At 40.8% G+C, this 17804-nt stretch overlaps 3 non-coding genes across 3 annotated transcripts; 2 read left to right on the top strand and 1 right to left on the bottom strand.

The window, feature by feature from the left end:
* Positions 1–1666: 1666 nt before the first annotated feature.
* Positions 1667–1739, top strand: TRNAM-CAU. Its single transcript has one exon. It is a non-coding gene; the product is annotated as a tRNA-Met (tRNA).
* A 6625-nt stretch (positions 1740–8364) lies between these two features.
* On the top strand, positions 8365–8436 carry TRNAM-CAU. The gene has a single exon. It is a non-coding gene; the product is annotated as a tRNA-Met (tRNA).
* A 1006-nt stretch (positions 8437–9442) lies between these two features.
* On the bottom strand, positions 9443–9515 carry TRNAR-CCG. The gene has a single exon. It is a non-coding gene; the product is annotated as a tRNA-Arg (tRNA).
* Between the last annotated feature and the right edge of the window lie 8289 nt (positions 9516–17804).

Genomic DNA, 17804 nt, shown 5'->3' with positions numbered 1-17804 from the left:
CAAGAAACACATTCATTAACTGAAGTAATCAAAAACAATTTTACCTGAATATTTCCTTAATTCCATCAATGTGGAACCTTTCAAAGGGTCCCTGAACCTGGTCCAATCACCATTCTGGTTACTTATTTCACCCTGGTTCAGGGTCCTCTCTTTCACTGATCTGGGGGGTGTAAAACTGGACTTTTTAGGGAGGGAATTGATAACCAAAGAAAGATTGATTAGGCTTCTTTCAGATCAATCCCAAAGCTTCAGACTAGGATAATTTTTAAATGTTTCTTATACTTCCAAAAGTGGAAGGGGGAAGTTGGAAGAGGTTTTAATCAGTTTTCACACTACTAATAATGGAAAGTCCTTGACACTTAGGCTGGACTGACTTGAAGGAGGAGGAGGAGGAGGAGGAGGAGGAGATAGGGAGATGAATAGATGTATACTTTAAGTTCAAACCTACTTTCCACAGCTATTTAGAAATAGTGAAGCTTCTTCAATGGCACTACTCTCAGTTTAAAACATTTTATAATAAAGGTTAGAGAAAATAGAAAGGTTGTGTTTTTGTTTGTTTGTTTGTTTGTTTGAATGCAGACTCTTTTCATCTCTCCATAGACTATTCAATAGCCTTTGGGTAATCTCTCCACTTCAAGTCCCTCCCCAGTCTAATCTGTCCTCCACTCAGAAGTCAAAATGGTTTTCTTAAAGCTCGAGTGTGACCAGTCAGCACCACCCCTTACCCCCATTCAGTGAACTCCAGTGGCTTCCTGTTGCTTCCAGGATCAAACATTAGTTGGCTTCTAAAGCCCTTCACGACCTGAATCCTCCCTACCTTTCCAGTTGTCTGACACTTTACTCCCCTCCAGGTACCCTTGTTCCTATGGCACAGACCTTCTTGCTCGTCCTCTAACCTCTCTCTCCATTTCCCAACTGCACCCCTTTTCATTGACTGTCTCCCATGTCTTATAGGCTGTCCCTCCTCACCCCTGCCATCTGGCTTTCCTGTCCTCCTTCAAGGTTTGCCTAGAATCCTATCTTCGTACTTTTGCCTTTCCCTGTCCCCTACCTCCTACCCTTCCCAGTGTCTTCCTTTTGAGATTACGGTTCATTTACATTGTATCTATCTTGTATACATACGTAGTTATTTAACATGTCACTAGAATGGGAAGGCAGGGGCTTGTATTTTTGTCTTTGTATCCCCGGAGCTTAGCAAAGGGCCCGGCACTTAAATACTTGTTGGCTGACTGACTAGGTATTGGAGATATAAAATCAGAAAAGGAGAGTCCTTGCCTTCAAAGAGCTTACATTCTATTGGGAATATAAGGTTGGGCAGAAAAATTGGATCCAAATTGTAGCGTGCATTGCCTTTCATCCGGGTCCCATAAGATGGTCCCATGAGATTTCTGTGGTCAAGTGTCCATCTACTTTGTGGCCGGTAGGGAGCGCTTGGTATGAGTCATCTCCTCAGTGTCAAGAAAGCGGGAGATAAATGCTAGAGGACGGACAAGGAAAGGCCTAAGAATCCCCTTATAAAATCTCCCAATATATACATATGTGTGTGTGTGTGTGTGTGTGTGTGTGTCATGTCGAAGAAAATAAAAAAAAAACAAAACAATTTATGTTACTTGACAGTGAGGAGGCTTCTTACTCAAGAATTTACAGTTTAAGCACTTTTTTCGGAGCCTTCTTAGCGCAGTAGGCAGCGCGTCAGTCTCATAATCTGAAGGTCCTGAGTTCGAGCCTCAGAGAGGGCACAAACTTTTGAATTTAAGTAGAAAAAAATTTCTTCCCCACCTCGCTCCTCCAAGTTGTATCTCGGCGTTACAGGACAAAGAAATCAAATAATGAAATTGGTTTCCTGTATTACCTGTAACTGGGGGAAGTGGGGAGGAAAGCTTGGGAAACGATTCCGCTGGAGTTGCAAGAGGAAAGGTCCCTCAGCTCCCCCGCAAGGAAAGAGCATCTGTGAACATTCGAAAACATAATTAAAACTTTAGTTTCAGTAGAAAGAAACAAAATGCATGTGGTTCGGATACTGGATCTTAGCTCTTCTAATCCTCTTCAATAGGACGCTAACCCCGCCATTCCTCCCTCCACCTTCACCAACACGTACAGAAATGTGCAATAGGAAAAGCAGCCTCGTATCCATCCCAAAATGGTTGAAAGAAGAGAGAAAAATGGAGGAGGCTACCGCTCAACTTTTTACAAGCTAAGTGACTGATTTAATCTGGGAGGCGAGAGAGAGAAAACGTTATCCCGACTCTGCTCTCTGCCCAGTACAGGCAAAAACCAACCAGGCCAGGCCTTGATCTCCCTTCCACGGAAAATGAATACCTGGGAACAATCACTACAAACATCTGCTTTAAGGTTTTGTAACTTACACTCTCCCCCACCCTCCCCGAGAAAGGAATGGAGGGGGCGGCGGAAGGGAATGCTTCTTTTTCAAAATGGAATTAAACCATCTAATAATAGCTTCTTGTCTGGCAGAAGAAAAAGCAGATCTAAGGCTCTGTCTAGTTTAAAGGGAAAGCAACGCCATCTGGTGGAAATTTAGGACAAAGCGGTTATGGAGTATTCGGTCAGAATTTGAATGAGTTGTCTGTGTCTGTCGTACGGTAATACCACCGGAGCTCGCTAAACACACACACACACACACACACACACACACACACACACACACACAGAGGTGGAGAAGCAAGACATCAAATAATAAAATGGGGTGGTTGTGTGTGATTAATAAAAATAATAGCTAACATTAACATAGGACTAACTACGTATCAGGCACTATGCTAAACGCTTTACAATTATTATCTCTCTTGATTCTCACAACTACCCTAGGAGGTAGGTGCTTTTATGCCTATTTTACAGATAAGGAAATGGAGGCAAATAGCAGTTAAATGACTTGCCCAGGGTCACACAGATAGCATTTGAGGCTAGATTTGAATTCAGATCTTCCTGACTCCCGGCCCAATGCTCCATCTACTGCAGAAACCTGCCAAGGATATTGGAGAGGGAATTCCTGAATAAGACAAGGTCTGGATGGTTTTTGAGGCTGTTTCCCCCATTATGATCCTATGATTAATGATTATGACTTTTCACCAAAATGAGGCTTAGGGAGACAAAATACAAAGAATAAAAACTCCTATAGTGTGCTAGATGTGACATTTGCCTCATTAGTGAAAATCCTGGGCTTGAACCTCAGTAAAAACCAACCTCACTCTTTTTTTGTTTCAAAAACCAAAGTGCCCCAATTTGTGTGCCTGTTGTTAACAGCAATCATCATTGCTGTCTCAGCAACTGGTTCCCCTAACTGTAAATCCCAAAGCTGGTGCTTCAGACTAATAAACAAATGATTTTTATAGCAAAAATCTGAGGCATTGCTCTTTGACTCATAATACACTGTTTTCCTTTATCCTTCACATCAATACTCATTCCCTCACAGTAACTGTGACTGATATGTCCTGTCATAAACATACCCTGTTGAGGACATTTTTTTGCATTTATTAAAGTCAATCTGAATTTAAGTAAAAAGCGTGTGAACAAACCATTAATTCCCTGGCTAAAAAAAAAAACTCTAGGGATAATCTCTTAACATTTAGAGATAGAAAAACCCAGATTGGATTTACCAAGAACATACCATTCCAGGTTAATATCATTTCCATTATTGACAAAATAATTAGAGGAAAGAAATGTTGTGTGTATATATACCTAAATGTCCATGTCGATATATACACCTGTATGTTATATATCCATAAATGCACACATATATGAATGTGTGATATGATATGAATTTCAGCAATTAACTTAGCAAAGTTTCTCATCTTGTCCCTGGAAACAAGATGAAAAATTATGAACCAGATGGCAGTCAATTAAAAGCATTCAGAAATAGTTGAATGATTTGACCCATATTAATCTGGAGAAAAATCACTTGTGAATAAATGAATGAAAAAAACATTTATCAAGCACTTGCTATATGTTAGACATTGTGCTAAGCAATGAAAATATAAATATGAAGAAGCAAAACAGGCCCTGTTCTCATGGAGCTTACATTCTAATAAAGAAAGGCAACATATGTAGTGTATTGGGAGTCTTGGCGTGGTGTTTTGCCCTGGGAAGACATAAGCATGCTGGATAGTAACAGGACAGTTGATTGACTTTTTCTTTTCAGGAATGATAGTGTTGGCTTGATTTCTTTTCTCATAGTGAGGATGGAAATATCACATTCATAGCAATATGGCAGGAAGATGGTCAGTGGGCAGCATGGTGGTTCTGGGGCCTACTTAATATGGTGACCTTTCACCATAAGAGTGCCTTAGGGATCTGTCCTTGAAGCACAACTACTTGATAATCTTATCAATGACTTAAAAGGAGGATTCAATACTCCTCCTCATCAGGTTTTCATATGACAGACAGACAATAGGGAAGGATACCTAGCACATTGTATCAGAATTCAGAAAGATCACAACAATAGGACTATAAGCCAAATCTTACTTTGGTAACAGGTGGCTGGTTAATGAAAGTCAGGTTCTTACCAGCATGTGCAGCATGCTCTGTTGATTTCTTCTTTGGAGCACATTCAAGTATTCTATGATTGTTTCTTGTCAGCTGACATGTGGCAAAAAGAAGTCTTTGTGATTATATACTGAGCCAAAAGTAAGTATATGTAAAAAATACTCCCATAAAGATAACTCAGTCCTTTTCTTTCCCAGATAGCAAGCAAAAAGGATGAACAGCAGTGGGTTTCTGGTTGGTAGAGAGACCTTATTCCCTTTCTCACCTGGAGCTGCCATGAAGCCATGAACATATAGGACGGTTGTTTTTCTGTTTCTGTTGTATCTATTCTTTCCTGATCTGAAGAAAGGAGTATTGGAGAAAGGTACAACTTTGTGAGCTGATGAGAAGAGGAAGCGAGAAGATGGGATGAAGAAACGTGAGTTAAGCTTAGAGAAGATTTAGGGGGAATATCATTGCAGTCTTCAAATATTGAAGGCTTGTCATGTAGAATAGAGCTTAGACTAATTCTGTCTAGCCCCAGAAGATCAAAGAGTGGAAGATTCAGAGAAGACTATTGGGGCTACAAACAAGATAGTTCTTGACCATTAGAGTTGTCCCAAATTGAAATGAACTACCTCAGGAAATTAGAGCTCCTCTTCTCTGAAGGTCTTCAAACAGAAGTTGATTGAACAATTGCTAGGGATGTTGTAAAAGGGGATTCTTGTTCATATGTATGTGAACTCAAGATTCTACAAGTTCATGATTCAGTATAAAGCAGGTATCCAAGTGAGAGTCAGTCAGTCAACAGGCATTTAGTAAGCACCTATCATGCTAATGTCTAGTGATAGAAAAAAAGGCCAACAAAACTTTTTAAACCAGTTCCTGCTCCCAAGGAACTCACAGTCTAAGGAGAGACAACATTCAAGCAATTAAGTACAAACCATATAGAGAGGATAAATTGGAAGTAATCAACAGAAGAAAGGCACTTGAATTAAGGGGACAGGAAAAGGCTTCTTGTAGAAAGTAGGATTTTAACTGGGATTAGCAGGAAGCTAAGGTAGCCAAAGAGCAGAGAGAAAGAGAAGAGAATTCCAGATATGGGGGGATAATGAGCAAAAATGCATCCATGGAGATAGAAATCTTATTGTGGAACCAGTGTCATTGGTTCCCACAGAATGTGGAGGGAGTAAGGTGTAAGAAGACTGAAAAGTAAGAGAAACCCAAGTTAAGAAGGACTTTGAATGTCAAAGAAGAATTCAATCCTGTAGATACTACAGACCCACTGGAGTTTATGGGATAAGGGAGTGATGTAATCAGACCTGCCCTTTGGATAGATCAATCTGGCATCCTAAAGATGGATGGAATGGAGTGGGAAGAAACATTAAACTGGGAGACCTATCAGAAAGCTATTGCAATAATCCAGGCAGGAGGTGATAATGACCTGCACCAAGGGGGTAGCAATGTCAAAGTGGGGTAGAGGACTTATAGGAAAAACAACAAGAAAGTGGGTAAAGATGATAAGACTTAACAAGAAGTTGCATATGGTGGGAGAGAATGAAAAGTTCAGGATAACACCTAGGTTGCATGCCTGGGTCGCTGGGAGAATAGTGGTGCCCTTGACAGTAAAAAGAAAGTTAGGAGTGGATGGGAAATGAGTTCATGTTGGGTTTAAGATGTCTACAGGACAGCCAGTTTGAGATGTCCAATGGGCAGTTGAAGATGCCAGACTAAATAAAGGATGGGGCTGGATAAATAGAGTTAAGAATCATCTGCACAGAGATGATAATTGAATCCATGGGATCTGATGAGATCACCCAGAGAAATATGGTAGAAGGAGTAGACAAGAGGGACCTGGACAGAGATTTGAGGGACACCAACTGAAATTAGACATGATCTAGGCATTATCTAAAGTGGGAAAAAGATTGCAATGCTTATTTAATTCAAGAGCTCCACAATTCTTTTATGGTTTCTTGATCCACAAATATATTTGTTCTTATCTTAGTGTTTGAGGGAAAGAAAAATGATTTTCCTCATAAGTGATGACAAGTATAATTAGAATGACCCAATCCTGAATATTTGAAGAGAAAACTGTAGAACCGTGGTCTCTAGACCACCAGATCAGTCAATCAGGGAAAATTTATTAAGCTACACAAATTTATTAAGCAACACAAATACTCATAATTTTTTCAATGTGAGTATTCCCTTGTTTCAGGGAGAAGCTTCGTGTCATTAAACAAACTGTAGGATTTCCCATTGAGCTATCCAGTCCACTCCCCTCCTTCTATTTGACTCCAACACTGTTTCATTGCCCATTTGCAGTTTCTGTCCAAGATATTCAATTCTCCATTCTATTGGTCTATACTGACGTACAAATGCTATAGCCTTCGTCCTTTCCACATCACTAAGCTGCAGGTCTAAAACTGAACTTTGTAGCTTGAGGAATAGATGTGTCTCTCTTTATGACTTTCTCATTTGTCTGTGGCACTTCACAAGTGCTCATATTAGAAAACTTAATGTTAACATGAACTTATCCACAATGGAGAAAGGCATGTACCTTAGGCTGAGAGGCAATGTGGGGATATAGGAGTACTCAATGGAGTAGTGTAACCTAGGTTGAGGGATGACGGGGCCTCTGTTCACCCAAAGAATTTAGAAGCGTTGAAAGAGATGGGCTAGAGGAGACCCGAGGACTGCACACTGGGGTAGGGATTGGGGCAGGAGATGGGGAAGGCAGAGAGATTGGCCCTGAGGATTGTCCTTTGAGGTAAGGCAGCTTGGTGGAACCATGTGAGAGAGCTTGTGTATTTTAAAGGTGAACTGCACAGGGGAGGACTGTGGATAAACAAATTAAAGAAGGCAAAAAAGGGAGATCCTTTTGAGTTTTCCCCTAGACTCATGACTCTGAGCCTAGATCTTACCCTCCCACCTAGGAGCCACCAATGACTCAACTTTTTGTTTCTCCAGAGTTTTTCCAGAATCTTCACAATGGCCATCACTGTCACCTAAGGAGAGGAAGAAAACTTCAGAGACATTTAGATAGGTAGGTAGGTAGATACAGGAAACATTTAGTAAGTATTTACCATGTGCCAGGCACTGTGCTTAAAAGGTGAGGACAAAAATAAAAGTAAGCATGACAATGCCAGCCCTGAAAGGAGCTTAGTTTCTAATGGGGGAAGACAACACAGGGACACGAAAATCTGGAGGGGGCCGAGTTACAAAGGAGAGGTTTGCCCCATGACTTGATCCCTGGAAAGATAAAGTCAAAACTCACCGCTCAAAATCAGAAGACTAGGGGTTAAGTCCAATGCTCCTGCCAGAGGTATATAAAGATAATGGTCCAAAAGCAGGAGGCCGGGAGAGGAGGTGGCCCTCCAGGGATAAGAGCAGTGAAGATGTTAAAGAGGAACAAAACCAAACCCCCGAGGGGGAATGCCTTGGCTCTATAGATTTTCCTCTCTCCCCTCCTCTCTTTATCTACTTCACTTACAATTCTCTGCTCCTACTCCCCATCAAATCTTTTAACAGGAGAAAAATGGCAAAGGAAAATATTGAGGGATAGGTGGGGTGGAGAAATAACTTGAATTTAAAATAAGAGCTGTCAAGACAATTTTATACACACACACACACACACATATATATATATATGTATGTATATTTACTATGTATATACACATATGCATATATAACAGCATCTTTCATTTTCTGAAAAACTAAATTGCGTGTGTGTGTGTGTGTGTGTGTGTGTGTGTGTGTAAAAGCCTGCTGGGATGATTCAGAGTAGATAATATCACCACAGAAAAACTCTGAGATAAACTCCTAAAAAAGACCAGTGCCTGAAGGAAAACCACACCTACTAGATGCACCTCTGAAAGACTTTGAGTAGGTAGCAGAGTGGCGCAGCGGAAGCGTGCTGGGCCCATAACCCAGAGGTCGATGGATCGAAACCATCCTCTGCTAGCAAGTTTTAGTTATATTTTAATAGGAAGGTAGAGAAATACCTTGATAAGAAGATAGAGAAATGACGGTGGTGTCAGCCAGCAACCTTAAAGGATGCTGCTAAGTAAGCGAGCTGTTTCTGGAAAAAGGGTCGAGGAGAAAAGGGTCGAGATTTCAAATGAGACTTGAGCTCAGAGAAAGTCTAGAAGGGCCGAACCGATCAAGTGGAAACCGAAGGGGACTGTACCTTACCTCTTGTTCATCTAAATAGCCTTATTCGGCTACTGGACCACAGAAGAAAGAATGCAAAGGCTTGCCACAGGATGGCTGTCAGGGCTCCCAGCAAGCTACAAAGCCTGCTAAGCTGTCTCCTCGATAGGAGAATGGGGTTGGGGTGGGCTTCGAGGAGCGGGGAAGGGGGGGGGGCAGAGAGAGGATTGGGGAACACCCCGGTTCTTTCCCCGAAGGCTGGCAGCGGTCTGAGCCCCTTGGGCCCGCCGTCCTAGTCTCTCGAATCCTCAGCATCCCCAGGGGCTACCCTACAGGGAGCTCCCACCCTCTGGGCTGGATTAACCCCGTTGACTCCTCAATATACATGTGTACCCGCGAACATAAAAGGAAGATACCTCTAAACAAAACCTCCCTGTCTCATCTGGGACTGGCGAGGTCATGGTAGGAAGTATGGGGGAACTCCCATTCCCTAGATCTGAAATGGGATTTCTGTGTCTTACGCCCTTTCCCTCTTCATGTCCTTGCGCTCGAGCTCTCTGTACAGCATAGGGAACTCATAATACTGATGTCCTTGCCTTAGGACCCAGGGAAGAACCTACGTTAATGATGTTTTCCCACGAAGCTAAAACAGGATTGGTTTAGACCCTTAAGAGGTAACTTGGGGCTTACAAAGCCTTTCAACACTTTTTCACCTCATGTGGCAGAGAATTAAATTGTGAAGGAAGGACGGCTCAAGATGGGTAGGCAAGGTTGTTTGATCTACGTATTAAATAGAATAAAACATGAAAACCTTACTCGACCACGAAGGGATTCGAACCCTCAATCTCCTGATCCGGAATCAGGCGCCTTATCCATTAGGCCACGCGGCCCCCTGCGTTAAGGGCCTCTTTGTTTTTCCCTGTTCTTACCACTAGGCAATACAAACGAGTGGAGATTTTTATTATTACTACTTCATTGATTCTATGGAATTTACCACTCAGTCTTGGTTTCTAAAATCTATTCTGTGGGAGGATTTTAATGTAAAGCTGTGTCTAGCAACAACTCTTCTGTGGAGATCGAGTGGTCACTACTTAATGTTTTCAACACCCAGGGTTTTTTTTTTTTGCGGTGGGGAGCGGGGGGGGGGGGGGGGGGGGGGCGGGGGGAAGGGAGAAGAGGAACACCTAGAAGAATGAGGACAGGATTTGGAATCAGGCAAGATCTCAGTTCCCAATCCAACCTTTGAAACTGACTTTGAGATCTTGGCACAAATTCCTCATCTCTAAGGACAATAACTGGTGCTCTACTGGGACATTGTGAGAAAATTAATTAATAAAGAAATATAAATACATTTATTAAGTACTTACTATTTGCCAAGCATTGTGTATTCTGGGGATAACAATGCAAAATAATTAAGGCTGACAATCCCCTAAAGGAATTTACTTTCCAAAACAAGACAACAAAAATTGGAACAGGTAGCCTGTTCCAGTCAGATCCGATAATGTATCTAAAGTTTGAGAGAGGTGCTTCACCCCCTCCCCCAATTATTTTAAAGACCACAATGTTTCAAGACCTGATTCCTTCATCAGGTGAGAATGCCTCTTTGAATGTAGAAATCAATGAATCAAATGTGTAAACTATGCTAGATCACTGCAGACCTCCACTGAATCAATCAAAATTAAAAACCGATTGTGAACAATTCCTGGACACTTCCACTGAGTCAATCAAAACTGTAGATTCTAGGAATGAAGTGCTTCTAGCCATTGGATGAAATAATATGAGGAAATGTACTGGAATTAGCTGGAAAAAAATAGATATACCGTTGGATCCAGGTATATCAGATTTGAGCAGGAAAGTAATAACTGTTCTCTTTGAGGATATGAACAGCTTGTGCTTGGGGGCATGGAGTAAATTCAGAGCGAGTGACATAGACCATGTCAATGGGGGGGGGGGGGGAGTGGCCCTCCGGCCACTCTTGAACCACGTTGTAGGAGAGACTGCACCAGTAGCAAACATTGTATCCAGCTAGAAGCTGATGGAGAACAGATTAGACTCACAGAAGTAAGATAACTTCAAGGAGAGTAAATTCTTTAGGGTAGAGTGGATTGCACTGTCATGATTCTATCAGGGCCCAACACAGAAACACCCTTCCAGAGAAACTTCAGAAGGACTCCAGCATGGCAGAAAAGAACATCTGTCTGACCCTAACCAGGACCTACAAGTTACTGCCTTGTTACATACCTCTCCAAGCCTGAGCCCACTTTCCCCTGGACTCCTATGTACATGTGAGACACTGTAACCCATATTTCTAGGGAAACATCAACTTAAACCAATGGTACTTTCTATACCACAGTAAAATGTATCCCCTTTTAAAAGCTAATTAAGATGGACTCGGTAGTAATGAACAGGGACACTGCTTGAGGGCCCCCCTCCACCAACCCTGAAGAGAAGAGTAGTTCTTGCCAGGGAAAATGAGAGTTGGGAAGTGTAACAAGTCACATGCAAACCTTGAAGTCTTACAGAAATGTCAGCTATTGTTATTTTCGCCCAAGAAAAAATGAATTTAGAGAGAAAGCCTTATGAGAACACTAGTTGGAGATGAATATAGACTATGAAGGATGAACTCGATTCTCTAAATCCTGAGTCAACCAATAAATAATATCATAGCAGCTAACTTGTATATATAGCTGTTTAGAGTTTACAAGGCACTTTATGTATCACCTCATTTGATCTTCACACTAACCTTGTGAGGTGCTGTGCTATGATTATCCCCATTTAAAAGACAAAGAAAGTGAGGCTGAGAGAGGTTGTGACTTGCCCATAGTCACACATCTAGTAAGTAGCTGAGGCAGAATTTGTTCCTTGCGTAGGCTTATCAGTTTTGAGCCCACACTGATACAATAAGCTTCTCAAGTCCTTCAAAGAGACAGGCTTGCCCTCCTGGCATAAGAGAGATAGAAAGAAATTAACTAACCCTCAGATAATGACAGTAAAATGAACAGAGTTCACAGGCCAAGCCAACTGGCATCCTTTCTCCTTTGAAATCCTGTTGATGATATAAAAGAAAATTTAAAACCCACCCCTTATATTTTAAACCCATGGTATGGACACAAGATAAGAGTATTAAAAAAAAATGACATTCCCAATAAAAACCTGAACCCAAGTCACTGATCTGAAAATGCCAGATCCTATTAAATAAACTACCAGGAAGGATGAAGGTTGAGACAAAAATAAGCAGCTCTCCTGATTTTCTCATTGTCCAATTCTGCCCTTTAATTTTTCCTCCTAAGCCTTGACCCAGATCCACAGTAGGACATTTTCCTCATAGGAGGGGACAGGGACAACGGGTTTTACTATCCTTTCCTCAGCTGTACTTTGGGTTTCAGGAAGGCCCTAAACAAGTACTGGTGACTTTGTCCAGGTAAGAGATGTTCATGGTACAAGTCTATATTGCATCTCATCCCACTTTGCTGGATATTTTTTGGGGGGAGGAGAGAACCAGGCAAACTTGATTTAATAACAATTGGGAAAATCATGACCTCTATATCTTCATACCTATACTGATCGAAATAAGCTGTGTTAGACAATTTTTTTTAAAGAGACCAATTACCCCATTTCTATATCTGGATAATCCGAACATCAGAACTATTGCTAGGTGGCCAAGGTCACATCACACAGAGAGGAGGCATAATAAGGGACACTTTAGAATGTGACTTTTTTTTTTCCTTTTCAAATATTTTCACTCTATATTCCTGTGTTAATTGGTATAGGACACTCTAAGTTTGGGAAACTTCTTCCCCCAGCATTTAGGTCATTCCTTTGTAATTTATAGCTTTAAAGATAACCTGTGACAGTGAATGTCTAAGTGAATTACTCCTGGTAATTGTACACATTTTTTGCCAGAAAATCCTGTTCTTCACATCCATGTTCTGTGATACCTTTATGGGATATGGAGATAAGGCAAGTCTCAGTAAAGATTCAAAGACTCAAGTGAGCAGAAATTTATTCAATTCAATTAAACTTCTCAAAAACACTGATTTATGTGCAAGGCACATTTCTAGGTACTAGAAATGGGGAGGGAGGAGACATTCTCTATCACTGAAAATCATACAGCTTTCAAACTGGACAAGCATTTATTTATGTAACTACTTTGTGCCAGTCAGTGCTCTAGGTAGCGAGAATACAAAGGCAAAAAATGTAACAGTACTTGTCCTAAAGGAGCTTACGTTCTATTGTGAGGAACAGCAAGGAGAGAGGAACAATGTCTTTCTGTATAAGTAAATATAAGTATATGCAAAATAAAATCTGTAATCTGTTTTTAAAAGACATAGATTTTTTTCTCCTGCAATTTCCTGGTCCTTTTGGTCCCAAAGGATACAAAATATAAGGAGCCATAAGTGAATTACTTTGAAGTATTGACTTATATAAAGTTGCCAACAGATCATTAACTGTCACTGATCAGGGCACTTAAAATGGAGAGGATGAAATGTTTAACTGTCCCAGAGATGCCTCATGGACAGGGAATCTGCCTTATTAAGATTCTAGTAAAAGATCAATGAATCTGCCTTTGAAATAGCTCCTCCACTTCCCCATTCCCATGGAGTTTCCAGGGTTTGGGATTGGCAGCTAAAGATACCAGAGAGACTTGTCAGAACCCCGGCAGTGAAAAAATGTCACAAAAGTGGACATTCCATAATGGCAAGTGGCTGCCCACTTGCAGAAGTCCAAGATGTCTCCTGACATTTTATCCTATTGTCCTGAGTGGTTTTACAATAACTGAAGAAATAAAGTCCTTCAAGCCATGTGATTTATTTGTAAGGTAAGTAGTTGCAGGAAAAATTGGGCCCAGGGCCCCCTCAGTAGGCTCAAGGACCCTGAAGAGAGAGTTACAAAGGTTTTTACAATAAAGTACAGTTACTATTTTTAGTGTTACTATATTTAGATTTAAGTTCTTTCTAGAGTTCAGAAACTCTGATTTGTTGCATCCACCTGCATCCTGCAAAACAATTGGAAATATATCGATAAATGACTTCCCTGAAATTACATGACTTACACGAAAAGTAAATAGAAAACTATAGCTGATAGCTATAGAAAATGTTAGAGATTATGCAAAATGGAGTCAGTTTGCTTTTCTCACTATTGTTACATTTGAAAATTAAGGTTAACTGAAGCAATAAAGTTCTGAGCACATTAATTTTATTGGTGAGACTAGTAGTCAAAAACAAAGTGTCTTGGACTCCTCAGCAAGCCAAGACTACATGTGGGGCTTACTAGCCTTCATATGGTTTTGGGAAGTATAAGAAAACAAAGAACAGAAAACATCACAGATGGAAAACAACATGATGGGTTATAAAGTCTGAAGTATCATAGGTGGTAAAAACAATATGATTGGCTGGACATTTAGATCTAGTAACAAAACATCCTTTCATCCTTTTCTCAGGAAAGATTGATTGATAGATTCCATCTGTCTTTAGAGATATCAGATTTCTTGATGACCACTTGCATTCTGTAAGGCTTGTTAGTAGGATAACAGATTTGCCTTAATTGTACATGGATGGATATGCAATGCTGTATAATATGATAAAAGCTCTTCCCTAATTGTATATGGGCAGTAAAGATGTGTAAAGACGACATATTTCTTTGAAATAAGGTGATTTATGGGACAACTTAGCTCAAAGAGGAAAGCTGAACTTTTGAACTTAATGCAGAGACAAAGAAACACGGTTTAGAGGAGATTTTACATGTGAGTACTGAATCAATTACAAAATGGAATCAGAATTGGTTTCATTTTCTCACTATGATTCTCTGCTAACTAAATGTCCTAGGATCATGGGACTAATTCTAGGAATTAGAGAGGTGATACTCATTCCCCAACATTTAGTAGCACATGCTCTCTAAATACTTGTGCGATAAACCTCCAGCCCACTAGAAGGTAGAAAGCACAATCCTATGCATAACTGATATATATTCCAGTGAGGTTAATTACACATAAATTACAGCAAACCAGATTTCAAATGGAAATGTGAAAGCTGCCCAGACCCCTTAGGTACATCCAGATGAGGGGTATCCTGCTCCTGTTCTGTTGAATTTCTATTCCTCTATCAATTTTCTCTATGCCAAAAAAAGTTCTAGTATCTATATGGGGCAACAGGATAAAATTTGGTCTAATTGTAATCTGAGACTGATTTGTTCTTGCTTACAAAGAGAAAAAAATTCAGATTTGATATCACTCCTTCTCAGTAAGACTTTTCCCACTCATCTTTAAGTGTTACAGGATTTAAGAGCACTAATTGGCATAGGCACATGGGTCTTGCCATGGATAGCCTTTCCTGCTCTTTCGTTCTTTGAGATAACAAAGCGTTGGCATATGTTCAACACCCTCAACAGCCTTAGATACAGGTATTTGTTAACTGAGGGTAGAGCAGCCTGATTCTTAAAATGCAGTTGTGACTTTTAGAAGTGGTAATTATCTGAGCAAAGGTGAAAGTCCCTAAAGATGGACTTTTCATGCCCTGAAGGTTCAAGAAGGCTATGAGCACTGGACTTCCCAGCAGGACATTACCTCAACAACATGACCATAGATATGCTCCCTGCTACTGTAAAAATGGAAACACATCATGGTGGGGCCAGGGATTCTGTACTTTGCCAACCTTGAATACTATTGATGTTAGTTGCTTGGTGAGTGCAGACCCAAGGAAAATAAAGGGGACTTGCTCAACAGACCCCAGTCTTTACCTTCTGGGAAAATATAATATTCAATATAAGTGTCACAATGTTTTTGTATTTTTTCATGGCTTCCTCAGAGTCCTTGGCATCCTACATGTTTTCTATGGATGGTGAAACCCATGTCATCCCATCCTTGATGCTTATATTGTACATTGAATGCATGAGTTATATTAAAACTTTATTCATGGGAATTTTCCACAATAAAACATCAGAATGGCATAAGAGTCAAATGAATAAACTCATCCTCTGTAGGACAGGATCACAGGATCAGTCAGTGTCCTCTGAGTCTTTGGGGCACTGGGGCAGTCCCTTGATGTGCTGAAATGGGGCATCTCCCCAGGAGCTGGACACACATGGCAGTCTTTTACTAATGGACATCCACTTTGCTCAAATGACAAAGCATCTCTCTATTCTCCCATCAGTTGGGTGAGAGATATGTTAAAGGTGATTGGTAGCCAAGAATAAGAAAGATAGATTCTTATTTGGAAGAGATTTTTAAAAGTTCTATAGGCAGTCACTGAAGATGGCACTATGAACCATAAAGAGCAGTGGAAACAGCTCTGCCCCTCTCTTTTGGAACTTTTTTCCAGTGCTTGTCCTCTCTTGGACTTTGAACAAGTGTGATTAGAAACTCTTCCATCCCCCCAAATCTCCCTCTCATCTGAAGTCTTCACCCTTCCAAGCTAAATTGTTCTATGGTATGGTGGCCTGATTTAGAGTCAGGCAGACATGAGTTCAAATCCTCTCTCAGATATATATTAGCTTCAGGACTTCATGTTTTTTTTTCTGCCCTTGTTTCATTTTCCCATAAAATAGAATTAGTAGGATAGCATCTCCCTCCCAGGGTTGTTGTGAGGATCAAATGAGATAATATTTGTGATGGACTTTCCAAACCTTAAAACATTACGTAAATGTTAGCCATTAATATATGCCTCCTACCTCTCTGCTTCCCTTCCCTGGACACATTCTTTGCCCTGTGGCATCAGGTACCTTCACTGCTTAATGGATGGAGAGACCAGAGCTATGAGTCAAAGGAAGTGAAGATGGTTTTGGAGTAATGGCTGGAAAGTATCACTGGGGAGACATGAAATGGTGAAGCCCCCCCCCCCTCCCATCTCTCCTTTTAAATCCAGAGGAGAAGAGAAAGGTTCTATTTAGGTTAATGAGGCAGCAGAAAGAAGGGAGAAAGAAAGTTTAGAATGTTTCTTACCTAGCCTTAATCAGTGAGTGGGCATTGCCTCAGTCAACCTGAGACCTGTCAAAGATGTTAGCTTGAAAAGACCAAGGTTCCCTACTGTATCCTGGGCCATATCCAGTTGTCCTGATCTATATCTGGCCATTGGACCCAGATGGCTCTGGAGGAGAAAGTGAGACTGATGTCTCTGCACAGCATTCCCTCTCTCAAACCCAATTCACTTGCATGCCATGGCATCACCTCCCCGATGTCAGAGTCCTCTTCAAGAATGAAGGACAAACATCAGCAGAATGATGATCACTTTGCCTATAGAAGAGCTGGGGGTGGGGAGGAGGCTTCCACAGGCCTTCATCTCATCAAAGACCTATGAAGATAAAGTAATACAGAGAACAGTATCTGGTCACATGGATGGAGGTGAAGTGACTGTGAATGTTCTAGCATAAAGGGAAGAATATTTGTGCTCTAAATTAGGGTGCAGAGAGAAATTGGAGATGATGAGTCATTAAGAGAGTATGGTGACACAGGGAGAAAGAAAGCTTGGAGTTTTGACATGATTAGTATTCCTTGTGAAGTTGAGGGAGTTGTAAGATACAGATTATCCCTATCAACAATAACACCACAAGCTTTTATGGAATTTCTTTTATAGGAGAGAGGCAGCATGGTGAAGTGGATAGAAATCTAACCTCTAAGTCAGGAAGAGCTAAGTTGTAGTCCTCTCTCTGATACATATGGGCCATGCAACCCTTGGCAAGTCACTTAACTCTTCAGTGCCCTAGCAAATTGTGTTAGATGACTGGAAATAAAGTATTGGTAATTGGGATTTCCCAATGCCAATGACACCACAAGCCTAGTCTCTATATCTATGTGAAGAGCACTGAGGCCTTGAGAGAAATACAAACACTTCGCTTAGACTGTTGGCTATGTGGATATCACACTGCTTTGTCCTGGCTCTTTTTAACTTACTGGTCATTCCAACTTAGCTTCTTTTATCGACTCATCAATTCATATCACACTCTCTAACTATGGTGTTTCTCAAGGTTCTATTCTGGAGCATCTTTTTTTCCTCTTCTTTCTCTTATCTCTTCCATTCTGTTCTGTTCTCTGTCTATCTCTGTCTCAGTCTCTTTCTCTGTCCCTCTTCATGTTCTACAGGAAACTTTTCCTGGTTTCCCCAATTTTTAGTGCCCCTCCCCTTACTATTTTGTATTTATTTTAAATATTTTCTTGTATATACTCTGTGGGATCAGACAAAGCTCTT

The sequence above is a fragment of the Trichosurus vulpecula genome, chromosome 1 (genome assembly GCF_011100635.1).
Source record: "Trichosurus vulpecula isolate mTriVul1 chromosome 1, mTriVul1.pri, whole genome shotgun sequence".
In the NCBI taxonomy this organism is placed as follows: domain Eukaryota; kingdom Metazoa; phylum Chordata; class Mammalia; order Diprotodontia; family Phalangeridae; genus Trichosurus; species Trichosurus vulpecula.
This window is presented reverse-complemented; position numbering and strand designations above follow the sequence as displayed.